Genomic DNA, 17996 nt, shown 5'->3' on the forward strand with positions numbered 1-17996 from the left:
AGCCAGAGTGCTCCTTGGAGGCCAGGATGGCCAAAATTTATGACTCATACTTCAGACATATTGTCAGAAAGAACCAATCACTGGAGAAGGATATCATGTTTGGTAAGGTGGAAGGTAGAGAAAAATAGGAAGACCCCCAGTGAGAAGGATTAGCAAAGTGGCAGCATCAATGGGCTCAAGCTTGCCAACAATCGTGAGTTTGGCCCAGGACCGGGCAGTGTTTTGTTCTGTTGTGTATAGGGTTTCTATGAGTTGGTACCTACTCAATGGCACCTAATAACAACAACATATCTACTTTGGGGTTCTAGGGACTAAGGGCAATAATGCATATGAAAATATCAGTAAAGAACTAAATACGCTAATTACTTCAGATGTCATGGTTGGTTATTGAAATAGATGATATTTTTAGGGACACAATTACTAGATCTGTTTTCATATTAAGGAGAATTACAGGTATGATACTTTTGGGGAAATGAGGTAAAATATCTAATAACTAATATTTTGAAAGATTAAGAAATTCATGTTTCCCAACTGTATTCACACTCAAACATCACTCACAGTTTTTCTTCTAACTACATTTCCCATTTTCTAAACTGGTGTGACTATGTAGGATAAGCGCTCAACTACAATGCTGGTTTGAATCCCAAGATTGGGGTTCAAACTCACTAGCCGCTCCTTGGAAACCCTATACAGGGTCACTATGAGTCGGACCCACTTCGATGACACTTAACAACAAAAAGTTTTCTAGTGATCTTGGAAAAAACATGTCTTAGCCATGAATCTGCTATTCTGAACTTCTTGATTCTTGACAAAAATCCCTAGTTGTTTTAGCCATTTTCTAGTTGCTGCTTTTATTTTTGTTGTTTTTAATTGCTGCCAATCTAATCATTAACCGACACACCTCCCCCACCATTTAGATATTTTAGTAAGAGTCACCTTTCTCTTTGTGATGAGGTATATATACCACTAGTGTGTAGATTTCATTATCATGATGAGAATATGGCTGCTGCATTTCCAACATCACATCTACAGTCCAGGGAGTGAAAAACAGCAAAAAAGATAAAAGGGAACTGAAGATGACATCCTTACCATGTAGTCTGAACTTTTAAAAACTCCTTCTTAGACATTGACCCAGAAAGTTTATTTTGCATCTTATTTCCAGAAGAAGGATTTTGTATAGTCTGCTTTCTAAATTCAAGGGAGCAAGAAAAATGGGCTATTCTTTTTCCCCTAAGTTGTTGTTAAGAGCTGCCGAGTTCGTTCCAACTCATAGCAACCCTGTACGACATTTCTGAGGAATGTCTGGTGGGCTTGAAGCACCGACATTTAGATTCAAATTGACATTTTGGTCCAGTGCATTATTCTGCAGCACTACAGCAGGATTCCAGGAGACTTGTATAATCAGATAAATAGGACTGAGAGAACAGGTTGTTCTGTCAGCAGCTCACCATCGTATCCAGCTGGCCATAACTGCATTGCTTTCTAGTACCCATTTTCTCATGTAAAGTCACCCATTCATGCGCATTTATCTTGGTTTGTATTTTATTTTTAATTGGAGAAGTTGAGCTTAGAGGGATAGTAGACACTTAGTCCACGTTACTCTTTTTATAAATGAGAAAACTGATGACCAAAGTAGAAAACTTGAGATTTTCTCCTGATATTACAGTGAGGTTGGACAGGCATCCAGATATATTGAACTTCCACGTTGTTTGTTTGTTTTCTTGTGTGTTTTTTATGTCTTTGTTTTGTTTGAGTAGTACTAGGTATGATCCTGACTGTACCCATCTATACTAAAAAGGATAATTCTGAGTAAACATAGTCATAAAAGGATGGCATCTGAAAACCAAACAGCTTCTCTCTGACTTACATAGATTACAAGCATGGATCTGAATTTCTCTCTGTAGTAAAACAGAGAAGGTGGGTAATTGGAAGTCCATGGGAGAGAGTTAGTGTGAAGGATAAACCCAGTTTCACGTAATGAAGGATGGACAGTTAGACAGAAAACCATGTCTAGAGAGAATTGACTGTTTGGTATCCAGAGACAGCTGTTTGGTGTCATGGAGTTCCCAATAAACACAACAAAAACCCTACCAAACCTTCTGCCATATAGTCAATTCTGACTCACAATGACTTTAAAAGACAGAGTAAAAGTACTTTTTAGGAGTTCTGAGACGGCAAACTTTGATAAGAGCAGACATCTTCATATTTCTCCCTTGGAGCACCTGTTGGGTTTGAACCACCCATCTTGTGGCTAGTAGCCCATGTCCCTCCCATCCCTTCTAGCTCTTAAAATAAATCTCAACACCCTGTGTAAAATGTTTTTGGGTTTTTTTGCCAGAGGTTTGTTGTTGTTAATAAGCGTTGTCGAGTCGGTTCCGACCCATAGCAACCCTGTATAGGTTGCTTCCAAGGAGCAGCTGGTGATCTTGAACCACCAACCTTACAGTTCAAATGACTTTACAGTCTGACACATTAACCCACAGCGCCACACCAGGACTCCAGAGTGACACAAGACAGCAGGGTTGTCAATCAGTCACAGGGCTTGACAGCTTCCACCAGATGACAGTTTTTATAGTAACTGTATGTTCAGGAGATGGGCACAGGTGAAGAAGGGCTGGATATCTAACCTCACAGTCCCAGTGAGCTCTCTGCTGCCTCCCTCCAGCAGCTGGGATAGACTGGGTGGGGCATGGAGCAAGGAGCCCACGGAGCAGCACAGCAGTGACTCATGTGAGGCTGTCAATGAGGGAATCCCGCATGCTGGTGGCAATGGTGCAGGGATGGGCTTCATTCAGTTTGAAGACACTCTCCACCACCGATGGCTCCGTGCTGGTTGTGTCCAGGCCACAGAAGGCACACCAGTCGATCACCTCGCTTCCTTGGTTCACACTGCCTGCCACAAAGGGCACCTGAAGGAGAGAGGACAGCTCATCCTGGTCTTCAATTGAAGTCTTCAGATGCACCAGCCCTCCCTGATTGCTGAAGACAGAGTAACTTCCTACTAGCACCTGGTCAGCCACAGTCTGTCTGTCTGAAAACTTCCAACTTGAGCATATCAGCAAGGACTTCTTCCGTTTCCCTGTCCAGGTCTGGGTGAACCAATGTTTAACTCACTCTATTACCAAGGGTCCATCCATTGAGGTCAAAGAGGTAAAAATCAGGGTATGATTGAGCATTGGTCCGGACATATGGGCCCAGGCAGATAATGAAACATTGCCTATGATTAGTAGAGCCATGAACATGGTGCATAGTCTAGGAACAAGGAGAAATGGTTTGTCACAATGAAAAAAATATTAGGATATGGATTAAAAAATATGAACTAGCTTGGTGGTAGCCTCCAACTTCTAACTTTCTTCAGACAATACTAGAGAGTCTGTGGTATTTCAAAATCTGGTTCTAAACCAGGAATATCTATGACTCCAAACAGATCACATGGTAACTGCTTACTCTAACTTTACACTTGAACTCTGGGGTAGAGTTGGAATTTCATGGAGTTTTGAAGACTATTCAAGATTCAGAGAGAAACTGGACTCTTCAGGGACCAGGTGCAGGGAAGATCTAGGGCTGACCAGTGGTCTTCCTCATTCAAGGGTTAATTTGTCTTCCTAGAAGTGTACATGTGCAAAACACTTCTTGACCTGTCAGAGTTCAGCACTTGGAGAATTAATGTCTTGTGTGTCTCTCTGCTGTTTTGTATTGCCTTAATTTTTTGAAAGTCATGTTAACTTTGGTTCCATGGACCAAAGTGACATCTGAACTTGGCCCCAGTAGATAAGGAAGACAGACAGTCAACTATGAGGGGGCTTCAAAATGTTCATTGAAAGCTTCCATTACCTTTTTTTTGGTCAAATTTTTTATTGTGAATTGAATGGAAGTTTACAGAGAAGATCATCAGCTTTACATTCAACAAATCACACACTTCATTTCATCTCATTGGCTACTATCCCGTCAGTGTAACATCACTTAGTCCATTTCCTCTCTGTGTTTTTTTTTGTTTCCATTCCTCCTCTTTCGCAACTCTTCTTAACTTTGTCCTTGGGAATATGCTGCCCTTTTGATCTTAAATGGTTGAACATTTTATGATGTGCGTGCCTCATTTAGTTTTATCTCTGGCGTGTCTGAAAATTGACCAACAGAGTTGAGTTCAATTTCAGACCTGAAGGATGATCAAGAGTCAAAGTCTCAGGGTTTCACTAATCTCTTTCAGATCAGTAAGCCTGGTATTTTTTATGATTTTGAGTTTTGTTCCACATTTTTTCTTGCTTTTTCCAGAGCCTTCTAATATGGTCCTAATACGTGTGCAGTTTGATGTAAACATCCTGAAATCCAAAGTTGCAAATTCTGGAAGTAAAACCTTCTTCCTACCTGCTTCTTTGGAATTTATTAAAGTTCAGGAAGACATCCAACAGAAGTACGTGGATTTTAACTCAAGGGAAACAAGAAAGTATACTATGCAACGCATGAGCCTGAGCTCAAGGAGGAGGCCTGGCCATTCCTGCCCTTGGAAAAAGTGAAAGAGTTTAGTTACTTCTAGACACCTGTATGAGAGCAACACTCAATCCACATGGTTGGTTATTAACACTGATCACACTCTCTGGCTCCCTCAAAGCATAGTAGATTTCTATTGCTGTTTAAAATGCAACCTTGGTCCCTATGTCAGACAGCAAACCAAGGAGCATATTAGTGGATGAAAAGAGACCTCAAACATACCACAAATTTATTTTTCGACATCTCTTCAGTTTTGAGTCTTTAATGTTTAATATTTAATCCTTGTAGATATCATTGATCTTGTTAAGTCTTTGTTCATTTGCTCAAATTTTAAAAGCAATAAACTCAACTTCCTCTCTGTTGATCCTGTGGGGTAAATGTTCCTGGTCAGTGACCTGGGAGCAGTCTAGACTCATTTAGAATAGAATCCTTCCTCCTAAGATTATTAAGTGGCTTCTTAGGAAAACATTAAATGAAAACTTGAGCCCCATCTGGAATTCCACTGTTACTAGAATAGCACTGGGTTTTAACATAGGCAGGCATGTTTAAGTATAATTCTAGGGGGGAAAAGTACAGATTTAGGATAACATTTTATCATCATTGTTACCTTTCAATTGTCTTATAGTCATACACACTTATGAGAATTAAATAAGAAAATGTATACATGTGAAGTACAGTGCCCAGCAGAGTGTTTAATAAATGGTGACCAATATACATTTTGGGGTGTCCTGGTGTGGTGCTGTGGGTTAATGTTCTGGATCAAAAGGTCATTTGAACTGCAAGGTTGGTGGCTCAAACTCACCAATTGCTCCTTGGAAACCCTATACAGGGTCATTATGGGTAGGAAATGACTCCACAGCACTTAACAACAACAACAATTAAAAGTCATTTTCCCATAGGATCATTATTATTATTATACTATTATATATATATGTATATATATAAATCATATTTTCCAAATGCTTCATTGATAACCAAGATAGTCATTCCTGAGAGATTTGATGAAAAGAATACTGACATAAAGTTGGGAGATAGGTTTTAGTCCAAGTCTGCAGTGGACAAGCTCTCTGATCTTGAAAGATTATCTTTTGTTCATGGTGACCTTGATAAATGTGCAAGAAGAGATAGACACTCACTAATGTCGCTCTCTACTAACAAAGAAAATTAGAAATACAAACTGTGCTATTCCCCTTTTTCTTTGTTTCAATATCTTCACTTTAGCATGCAGATATATAGAAATGATTAATCTGGCTGATGTTCATAGGAAAATTGAAGTAAAATTAATTCTCATCTACATGACATTTCACATTAATAAAACCATGTGCATACATAATTGTAAATACATTCACATGCACACACACACACATAACGTGCCCACACTAGTCACCAATAGGTCAAAAAGATATTCAAATGTAAGACCTGATACAGTTTCAGGAATCAGAGAACTTAAAGCCACTTGGTCTTTAAATTTGTCAGTGAAAAATTGGTCAGTTGTGCCTGCTCAATCTCTGAGCTAACTAAGGTCAAAGCACCCTTGAAGAGACAAGAAAAAAGAATAAGTGATTTCCAGATAAGGCCAGTAGCCTTGGCACCAGGGGCTTTTGTTTTCTTAGCTTGAGTCCCTGGGAGAGGAGTGTGCCTCAGCAGGCACAGAGTGTTCCCCAAACAATATCAGACACACGCCAAATTGGAGCACAGCCCACTTCCAGCTACCACGCTGAATTCCTCCTTGCCGCTCCTAGGCCCACACAAAAGGCAGGCCCAGGTTACCACAGCCTCCCAGGTAAGGACCAAAGCTGCTATTTGTCATCATTAAGCACATGGGCCATTCTTCTTCCTCCTGCCCTTTAATGAATACCAGTGAAACTTACTTGGGGAAAAAAATGGGATAAAGGAAAATTCAAAATTCTGAACTGACAGAAAAGTAAATAACTTCCCTTCAACTGCTTTACATTAAGAAGTGTTAATAAATTCTTTCACATATGTCCTATGTCATCTTGGGTACATATTTTTTCTAATTAGCTATTTAAATATTCATGTATCAATTGTTTTTGGAATGACAACGTAATATTTATCATTGAAGATAATTCAATGAATCAGAAGAATCAAAGAAAGACTGTAAGAAGCCCTTCCCATCCATAACCTAGAGGTAAAGATCACATTAGTATGCATGCTGAGAGTGTTCTTTTTATGTGTGGTGTATATATGTGAGTGTATTTGCAATTTGTACATACATGTATTTGTGGTAAACACCATTTCCCATAAGTGGTAACATGCTATGTCTAATAATTTCTCACTCAACCATACATTATGAACATGTCTGCAGTTATTGAGTAATTCTCCAGAATTTAAATTTTAATAAACATATTTTGTCATTAAAATATCATAATTTAGTTAAGTAATTTATTTAAATAAATGTCCATCTGTTGATGGTTATTCAGGTTGTTTCTAATGGTCATTATTACAGCAAATAATTTTGTGAACACACTTATAAACAAATATTAGTGATTAACAGCAATCATTTTCCTTAGAATAAATCCTTAGACTGGAATAGCTGATGAAAGAGTATATACATAATGTTAAGGCTTTTCATAATGTATTGCCAAATTATTAAGAGAATATATTCTACATCAAAGAACCCAAATACTCATCTGAAAAATTATGATAATCATATATATTTTTCAAGGTAGTTATAAGTATTAAATGAATAAAGATGAAAACCCCAGAAATAGCCCCTGGCAGGAAATTATCACAAAAATAGTATTAATGTCATTAAATCTAATCAACATGAAAATGCTTTTTAAAAAAAAAAATATTCAAGACTATACAGCAAAGTGATACTTCTTTGAAAGGATCACTGGTGATTCAGTGCTTAAGCACTCTTCTGTTCACCAAAAGATTGGTGGTTCGAATCTACCAACTGCTCTGTGGGAGGACTATGTGGTAGTCTCTCCTTAAAAATTCCAGCTTTGGAAAGTCTATGGAATAGTTCTACTCTGTCATATGGGGTCATGTGAGTAGAATTAAACTCTAAACTGATGGGTATACCTTTGAAGAGAAATATAAAGGGGTCTTTCTAGAGATCACAAGGCTAGAATGAAGCTGTGATAGTAAACTCCATGTGTCAATTTTGCTAGGCTATGTTTCCTGATGTGGTGCTGTGGGATAAAGCACTGGACCACAAGGTTGATTTAAACCACAAGGTAGTGGTTCAAACTCACCATTCGCTCCATGGAAACCCTATACAGGGTCACTATGAGTCCGAAATTATTTGACAGCCCTTAAAAACAACATCAACATGTTTCTCAGTGGTTTGACTTGATGTGATCACTTTCCATTTTGTGATCTGATGTGAGCAGCCAATTAGTTGAAAAGGGAGTTTACTTGTGAATGAGACCTTCCTCCAGTATATAAATGGGTGTTTTAGCAAAAGCTCTGTGTGTGTGTGTGTGTATATGTGTGTATGTATGTATGACATCAAGATATTGACTTCAGTTACCCCTGCCACACTGTGAGCCAGTAGTAGATCCTCAGCCTACCATTGTTGTTGTCGTCAAGTGCCATCGAGTTGATTCCAACCCATAGCGACCCTGTATATGGTTTCCAAGGAGCAGCTGGTGAGCTTGAACCACTGACCTTGCAGTTCAAACAGCTTTGCAGTCAGGCGTATAAACCCACAGCGCCACACCAGGACTCCCTCAGTCTACCATTGTTGTTGTTGTTGAGTGCCGTCGAATCGGTTCCGACCCATAGCGACCCTGTACAAGGTTTCCGAGGTTGTAAAGTTTTACGGGAGCAGAAAGCCTCATCTTTCTCCCGCAGAGCGGCTGGTAGTTTAGAACTGCTGACCTTGCAGTTCGCAGCCTGATTCATAACCACTACGCTAAATTTGAGACTTGCAAGCCTCCAAAATTGCGTGAGCTACTACCTTGAAGTGAATCTATTTATGCATATATACATATATACAATTCATAGTGATCTTATTCACAACATAACAAAACACTACCCGGTCCTGAGCCATCTTCACAGTCATTGCTAAGTTTGAGTCTATTGCTGCTGTCACTATGCCAATCCATCTCGTTGTGGGGTTCTTCCTCTTCTTTGCTGATACTCCATTTTACCAAGCATATCCTTCTCCTAATAATATGTCTGAAGATGAGACATGAACTCTCCCATCCTGGATTCTAAGGAGCATTCTGTCTGTACTTCCAATATGAACTTGTTTGTTTTTCCAGAAGTCCATGGTACTTTTAATATTCTTCTCCAACACCAAAACTCAAATGCATAAATCCTTCTATGGACTTCTTCATTCATTGTCAAACTTTCACATGTATATGAGGCTGTGGAAAATACCATGGCTTGGGTCAGGTGCACCTTAGTGCTCAAACTATTTATGTCTTTACTCTTGAACACTTTAAAGACGTCTTGTACAGCAGATTTGCCTAATGCAATATGTCATATGATTTATTGACTGTCATTTCCATGAGTGTTGATAGTCGATCCAAGCAAAATGAAAACTTTGACAACTACAATCTTTTCTTCATTTATCACGGTGAGGCTTTTAGTTTTCTTTATATTGAGGTGCATCCCATATTGAAGGCTGGAGTATTTGATCTTCATCAGTGAATATAATTCCTTTTTGCTTTCAGTAAATAATATTGTGTCATCTGCATATCATAGGTTGTTAATAAGTTTCCCTCCAATCCTAATGCCAAGTTCTTCTTCATATTCTCCAACTTTTAAATTATTTGCGCAGCATGCAGGTTATATAGGTATGGTGAGAGAAAACAATGCTGGCACATACCTGCCTAATTTTAAGCCATTCAATGGCTGCTTGTTCTGTTTGAACGACGGCCTCTTGGTCTATGTACAACTTCCTCATGAGCACAATTAAGTGCTTCAGGATACTCATTCTCTGAAACGTTGTCCATAGCTTGTCATGATACACACAGTCAAATAACTTTGCATAGTAAGTAAAGCACAGGTAAACATCTTTCTGATCTTCTCTGCTTTCAGCCAAGATGCACCTGATATCAGCAAAGATGGCCCTTGTTCCACATCCTCGTCGGAATCTGACTTGAACCTCTGACAATTCCCTGGCAATGTATTATTACAGCTGTTTTATGATTATCTTTAGCAAAATTTTACTTCTATGTGATATTAATGATGATTCCCTTGTTCAGTTGAGTCACCTGTCACTGACTGGAATGGAAACAAATATGGATCTCTTATAATCAATTGGCCAGGTTTCTTCTTCCCAATTTTTGGGCATAGAAGAGTGAGTTCCTCCAGTGCTGTGTCAGTTTTTTTGTTTGTTTATTTTCAAAGTTTTTATTGTGAATTCAGTGATAGCTTACATTGGAGAGCATCAGTTTTAAACGTATCCTATCTTATTTCATTTCATTGCAATGATTATAATCTGCTCCATGCATCATCATTCAACAGTATTTGCTTCGACACTCTGTTTTTGTGTTTTGTTTTGTTTTTGGATGTACACCAAAACACTCAGGAATATACAGTCATTCAAACACCCAAAGGACATATCCTTCAAACCGGTCCCCCAGCCACCAGCATACCCACCCCTCTCCCTCCATGAGTCAAGTATCGCCAGCCACTCCATCACTCCACGTCATCATCTCTGCCTCCATCTCTGGCATTGCTGGTTCTCTGAATAGGGTCCTATTCTCCACTCCAGCTCTTCTCCCTTGATGGTCCCAGGGTCCTCTGCTCCTGGACTGCAAGATCAACCTCTCCCCTCTTTTTGCCATAAAACCTCTATCATTACAGTTGCAAGAGTCACAATCTGTCATGATAACAATTACTCACTATTGAACCACAAGAGTTTTATCCTCCATCTCCTTTCACCAACTCCATCTAGACAGGATGAAAACCACTCAAATTCTATCTTTCCCGGCACCCTCTGAAACAAAACTCCCTCTTGAAAACTTGTAAGCCAGAAATTTTGTGCCTTTATAGTCCCCCTCATTTTAGGTAGTTAGTGTCTAAGATGCCGATCCGCATCAACCCTCTGTATAGAAGGGATGGGAATGATCCATGATGTGAAGATTCTTTCCCTTTTGGTTGGTAAATTAAGCTACTACATCCATAAGTATAGGTCAAGTTTATCAAATTGTAGCGAATTGCACTTGTTTTCTTTGTAAAAAAAATTTTTTTTCTTCCTCTACTTGAGTTCTGATCATCCAGCTGTTGAAGCTAGGTCAAGTGGGTACCATCTGCAAGTATGAGCATTCTTGTGCATCTTCCCTAACTTCACATCAGCTGGATGCTTTACTCTCAGCTTCAGTCCTCTGTGGCTATGTCCTTGTCCATGGGCTCAGAAGTCCCCAAGTCTCACCAAACTGCTGGCCAACCAGGTCTCACCATACTCTGGGTTGCTGTATCAGGTTTTTGAAAGATTTTAATTTGTATTCCATCAATTCCTGACAACTTGTTTGCCAATGCTTTCAGTGTACCTTGGAGTTTTTTCTTCAGTAATAATGGCTCTTGATCATATTCCATCTCTTGAAATAGTGTAGTCTTTCCATCTTCTTTTGATGCTTTTGGCATCGTTCACTATTTTGCCCGCTGAATTCTTCAATATTTCAAGTCAAGGCTTGATTTTCTCTTCTGTTCTTTAATCTTGAGGAACGTTAAGTAACTATTTTTCTTTTAAATTTCTAACTCCAGGTCTTTGCATATTTCTTTATAATATCTGACTTTCTCTTATCAAGATGCCCCTTGAAATTTTTTGTTCAGCTCTTTTACCTCCTCATTTCATCCATTTCCTTTAGGATATCTATGCTGGAAAGCAACTTTCAGAGTCTCTTTTGATATCCATTTTGGTATTTTCCTTCTTTCTTGTCTTTTTAGTGACCTTTTTCTTTCTTCCTTTATGATGTTCTGATGTCATCCCTCAAACCTTCTGCTCTTTGATCATTAGTATTTAATGCATCAAATCTGTTCTTGAGATGATCTCTATATTAAGGTGGGATACGTTCAAGGTCATATTTGGGCTCTCATGGACTTGTTTTAATTTTCCTTAGCTTCATCCTAAACTTGCATAGGATCAATTGATGGTCTGTTCCATAGTTTGTTCCTGGTAGGTTTTGACTGATGATATGGAGCCTTTTTTCCATCTCTTCCTATATATGTTGCTGTTAGGTGCCATCGAGTTGGTTTCAACTCATAACAACTTTATGCATAGCAAAACGAAACACTGCCCGATCCTGGGCCAACCTCACTATTGTTGCCACATTTGAGCCCATCAATGCTGCTACTTTGCCAATCCATCTCACTGGGGGGTCTTCCTCTTTTTCTCTGACCCTCCACCCTACCAAACATGATATCCTTCTCTAGTGACTGGTCCCTCCTGACAATATGTCCAAAGTATGAGAGAAGAAGTTCGGCCATCCTGGCATCCTAGGAGCACTCTGGCTACACTTCTTCCAACATAGATCTGTTTGTTCTTTTGGCAGCCCATGGCACTTTCAATATTCTCCTCCAAAACCAAAACTCAAAAGCATCAATTCTTCTACAGTCTTCCTTATTCACACTGTCCAGCTTTTGCATCCATATGAGGTTATTAAAATTACCATGGCTTGGGTCAGGTGCACCTTAGTCCTCAAGCTGACATCTTTGCTCTTCAGCACTTTAAAAAGATCTTGTGCAGCAGATTTGCCTAATGCAATACATCGTTTAATTTCTTGACTCCTGCTTCCATGAGTGTTGATGGTTGATCCAAGAAGATTGAAGTCCTTGACAACTTCAATCTTTTCTCCATTGATAAGAATGTTGTTTATTGGTCCAGTGGTGAGGATTTTATTTTCTTTACATTGAGATGTAATCCATACCGAAGGCTAGGCTCTTTGATCTTCATCAGTAAATATTTTAAGTTTTCTTCACTTTCAGCAAGCAAGGTTGTATCATCTGTATATCCCAGGTTGTTAATGAGTCTCTCTTCAATCCTGATGTCACATTTGTCATATATGTATATATATGAACTGCAAGATCAGCAGTTCAAACTCACCAGCTGCTTCTTGGAAACCATATACAGGGTGGCTATAGGTTGGAAATGAGTCAATGGCACTTAACAACAATCAACAACATATATATATATATATATATATATATATATATAGTGATTTTGCTCTTATGGAGAACCCAGACTGAAACAGAAATAGTCTTTCTTAATATTTATTCTTATTTCCTCCAGTCTCCTCCTAGGGACTGAGCTCAAGTCAACTTGAGCAGAGTCTACTTGCACAGAACATATTGGATACTGACAGCCCTTTACTTATCTAGAAGCTTTAGTCTTTCAAAAATCTTATTATTGTTTTTATTATTTGTGATCCCCTTTCAATGTTTTTAACAAGACAAACAGTATCTAATTTTTTTCTTAAGACAGTTGTATTGTTTGCCAATAATGAAAAACAGCTGTATTTGGAACTGAAGCTATATGTCTTGTTTTCTAGTAAAGTAGTATTCTCTGCATACTTAGCTTCTACTTATGCATCCTGATAGCCAAAAGTCATTGCCAACTCAAATTAGTCTTTCTATCAACTTTTAATAAAGTAACAGCAACCTTGAGAAAAATATTTCACAAATTTTTGTGATATGATTAACTGTCTGGTACCAAGGGAAAAAGGAACATCTTTTGAAAGCCCATAATTAAGGTGACTAGAGAACTCAGGAAGGTATTGATTTGGAAGCCACATAAAAGATGATCTAATATTCTCAACTCTGTCCTACAGGTAAGAGAATAAGACCCATTACCAGGTAACAAGAAGTCCTGGGAGGTATACATGTATATATTAAATGGGAAAATGTGGATATCATCTTCCATTCTTTCACTCCATCATTAAGCAACCATTATTGGGTGTGGCACTATATGAGAAGCAATGGACTGCAAAATACAAGGTTACTGGTTCAAACCCAGTCACCACTTCACCAAAACAGGGTTGCTATGAGTCAGAGTCAGCTTGATCACACTTAACAGCAGCATGGAGTATGTGCTAAAGGATTCCTGAGTGGTGCAAATGGTTAATGTGCTTAACTGTTACCTGAAATATTGAAAGGCCAATCCACTTAGAGATGGCTTGACAGAAAGGCATCTACTTCCAAAAAATAAATCAGCCATTGAAAACAGTATGGAACACAGTCCTACTATGACACAAATGAGGTCACCATGAACTGAGTTTACTTGACAGTATATGGTTTGTTTTTTTCATTTTAATATGGGCAAGGCATGGCAATTGTAGTTTTTGCACTCTTATAGATAGTGAAATCTGTCATAGCCAGAATTCTTATTTGAAGCGCAATATTACCGCTTTTCTACATGACTTGCTTTAGTGGAAGATATTTGTGTGTTCCTTCTTTGGAAAGTTTCCACCTTCCACAGGTTCTATCTTTTGCAAGTTTTACTATGCAATGCTTTTTAAGTGTTAATTTTTAATAGTTTACTGATCCTATTAATTCGATCTAATTTTCATGGCAACCATGCATTTTAAAGATGAGATTAAATGAGATCGTTTATACTCACATATATAATCTTATAAATAACTTGCCCCTGACTATATAAATTAAAAGTAGCAGTACTGAGTTTTCAAAGTTCAGTTTTAATTCTGTTATACCATATGATTCAACAGCAGTCTTGGTGGGTTGTGGGATTATGCATGGAACCACAGGTTGGTTTGTGCTGAAAGGTCAGTGGTTCAAATTCACCAACAGCTCCTTCAGAAACCCTATACAGGGTCAATATGAGTCGGAATTTAACAGCACTTAACAACAATAACAACATACCATAGCTAGAATAAGGAGCTCTGGTAGTGTAGTGGTTACCAGTCGGACTTCCAACCTTGAGGTTACAAGTTCAAAACTACCAGCAGCTCAGCGGGAGAAAGATGAGGTGTTCTGCTCCCATAAAGATTTACAGCCTCAGAAACCCTGTGCAGGGTCGCTATGGGTCAGAACTGACTCCACGGTACTTAACAATGACAACATAGCTAGAATAATTTTGCAAATTTAAAAAGTGATGTTGTATATCTGATATCCTCCTCCTACATTTGACATACACACTCATACACACACATAAACACATATTTTAGGATGTACTCAAAGCATTTAAATTCAAAGGCAGGTTTTCTTTCATATAGACTATTTTCTTGACCTCTTTAGCAATCTCCTTACTTGCATTAGTTTATTTTTTAATGTAGCAAAGGTGTCATTTGTGTTACACAAATAACATTGAGGTTGGCAATTCAAACCTGACCTGTGGATCTACAGAAGAAAAGCCTGACAAGCCTGTTCCATAATGGTCACAGTCAAGAAACCCTGTTTAGTTCTCTGTAACACATGAGAACACCATTAGTCAGAATCAAACTAACAGCAGCTAACAACAAACACCCTCTGGTCAAAGTGAACTTTTCACAGCATATGACTGACCATAAATATTAACTTCTGCAAACAAATGAGTAAACAAAGCTTGTATTTGCTTTTAAGAAAAATCCAAATTCCAGGGTCCAAGGTCCTCCCTTTCCTAACTATAACAAATCAAACACACTGCCACCAAGTAGATTCTGGCTCATAGCTATGCTATTTAAGGATTCTGACACTTTAAATCCTTACACGAGGAGATGGTTTCATCTTTCTCTCTTGAAACATCTGGTGGATTTAAACTGCTTACCTTGTCAAGAAAACAAAAACCCTCACCACTGGACCAATAAACAACATTCTTATCAATGGAGAAAAGATTGAAGTTGTCAAGGACTTCATTCTTCTTGGATCAACTATCAACACTCGCGGAAGCAGCAGTCAAGAGATCAGACGACGTATTGCATTGGGCAAATCTGCTGCACAGGAACTTTTTAAAGTATTGAAGAGCAGAGATATCAGCTTGAGGACTAAGGTGCGCCTGACCCAGGCCATGGTGTTTTCAATAACCTCATATGGATGCGAAAGCTGGACAGTGAATAAGGAAGATCATAGAAGAATTGATGCCTTTGAGTTGTGGTGTTGGAGGAGAATACTGAAAGTGCCATGGACTTTCAAAAGAACCAATAGATCTGTTTTGAAAGAAGTGCAGCCAGAGTGCTCCTTGGAGGCCAGGATGGCTAAGCTTCATCTCTCCTACTTTGGACATATTGTCCAGAGGAAACAGTTGCTGGAGAAGGATGTCATGCTGGGTAAGGTGGAGGGTCAGAGAAAAAGAGGAAGACCCCTAACGAGATGGATTGGCCAGGTGGCATCATTGATGGACTCAAGTGTGTCAGCGGTAGTGAGGTTGGCCCAGGATCGGACATTGTTTCGTTCTGCTGTGCATGGGGTCGCTATGAGTTGGTTCCAACTCGATGGCACCTGACAACAACAACAACCTTGCCATTAGCAGCCCAATGCCTAACCAACAGTAATACCAGGACTCCATACACCCTTCCTATCCCTCTATAAGCCTTTCTAATAGAGCTGCTCAATATTCCCTAAATATAGCATTTATCTTCATTGTTTAGTTCATGCCATTCTTCTGGGTCATTGCCAACTGTTTCAAACTTTCAAGTTTGGAATTAGTTATTCCTGTATGCTCTTAACCCAGTTACAATCCAGAAAAACCTACATTATTTTCCATTTTTCAAGTCCTCAAGGTCAGTGAGTATTTAAAAGTGAAAATATAGTTGTTGTTGTTGTTGCTGAAGTTAAGCATCGAGTCGGCCCTGACTCATAGCGACCCTATATAGGGTTTCCAAGGCTTTAGATCATCACCAGAGCAGAAAGCGTAATTTTTCTCAAATGGAGCACCTGGCAGGTTTGAACTGTGGACTTTGTGGTTAGCCGTCCAGTGCTTATCATATGGGGCCACTGAGCTCCCCAAAATATAGTTACTAGGCTCCAAATTTTAAAAATAAAAAAGAGTAGATGCCTGCTCTCTAGAGGTTAATAATCTGGTATGAACAAGACCCTAGATTCGTTAATCCACTTCTGTCATAACAACTCATTTAAACAGTGTATTAGTTTCTACTAATGTGATATTCTTCAGTTCCATTATAATGTATCTGAAAGCTTACTTTTATTTATCTTTAAATGAGGCTATCTGCTCCTGTAAGTATTTATAGTATTGTAAACCCTAATAGGGTCACTATTGGAATCCCAACACACTGGCTAGTTTGTCGAATGGTGGGGACTTATGTGTTGTTGTGATACTGGAAGCTGTACCACTGGTATTTCAAATACCAGCAGTGTCACCCATGATGGGTGGGCTTCAGTCCAGCTTCCAGACTAAGAACAGATTAGGAAGAAGGGACCGAAAGTCCACTTCTGTGAGAATAGCCCCTGAAAACATCATGAAAAACAGTAATACATTTTTGATATAACATGGGAGGATAAGCTCCTCAGGTTAGGAAAGCCCTTAAAAAACAACTGAAAAACAGCTGAGTCCTCAAAGTAGAACCAACCTTACTTACGTATATGGAGCAAACTTTTGGGACCTTCATTTGCTCAGACAGCATGACTCAAAATGAGAAGCAACATGTGCAAATATTCTTTGATAATCAGAATATGGAATGTATAAAGTATGAATATATGAAAATTGGAAGTCATCAAAAATATAATGGAATGCATAGAGGTTAATATCTTAGGCATTAGTGAGCTGAAATGGATGGGTATTGCTAAATCTGAGTAGGATAATAATATGATTTACTCTGCCAGGCATGACAAATTGAAGATGAATGGTATCATATTAATCATCAAAGATATATTTCAAGATCTACCTTAAAATACAATGCTGCCTGTGATAGAATAATATCTATACATCTGCAAGGAAGACCAGTCAATACAACTACTATTCAAATGTATGCACCAACAAACAAAGCCAGTAATGAAGAAATTGAAGAATTCTACCAACTCCTTCAGTCTGAAATTGATCAAGCATGTAATCAAGGTGCACTGATAAATACTGGTGATTGGATGAGAAATTTGGAAATAAAGAGGCAAGATTGGTAGTTGGTAAATATGGCTTTAATGATAGAAATGATGCTGGAGATCAAATGATAGAATTCTGCATGACCAACAACTTCCTCATTGCAAATATCTTCTTCCAACAACATAAACAGAGACTATGCACATGAATCTTGCCAGATGGAATACACAGGAATCAAAATGACTACATCTGTAGGAAGAGACAATGGAGAAGTTCAATAACATCATTCAAGTCTTGGCCAGAAACTGTGTGGAACAGATCATCAAATGTTCATATGCAAATTCAAGCTGAAGGTGAACAATATAAAACCAAGTCCATGAGAGCAAAAATGGGACTGTGAGTATATTCCACCTGAACCTAGAGAGCATCTCAAGAAAAAATTTGTTACATTAGTTACTAATGACCAAAGACCAGAAGAGTCATGAGATGACATCAAAAAATCATGCATGTAGATTCAAAAATTCTCAACAAAATCCTAGCCAACAGAATTCAGCAACACATCAAAAAGATAATACATCATGATCAAGTGGGATTCATATCAGGG

At 38.6% G+C, this 17996-nt stretch overlaps 1 pseudogene; it reads right to left on the reverse strand.

The window, feature by feature from the left end:
- Nucleotides 1–2726: 2726 nt before the first annotated feature.
- On the reverse strand, nt 2727–3096 carry LOC102820449 (annotated as a pseudogene).
- Between the last annotated feature and the right edge of the window lie 14900 nt (nt 3097–17996).

The sequence above is a fragment of the Chrysochloris asiatica genome, unplaced genomic scaffold (assembly GCF_000296735.1).
Source record: "Chrysochloris asiatica unplaced genomic scaffold, ChrAsi1.0 scaffold00177, whole genome shotgun sequence".
NCBI classification, from domain to species: Eukaryota; Metazoa; Chordata; class Mammalia; order Afrosoricida; family Chrysochloridae; genus Chrysochloris; species Chrysochloris asiatica.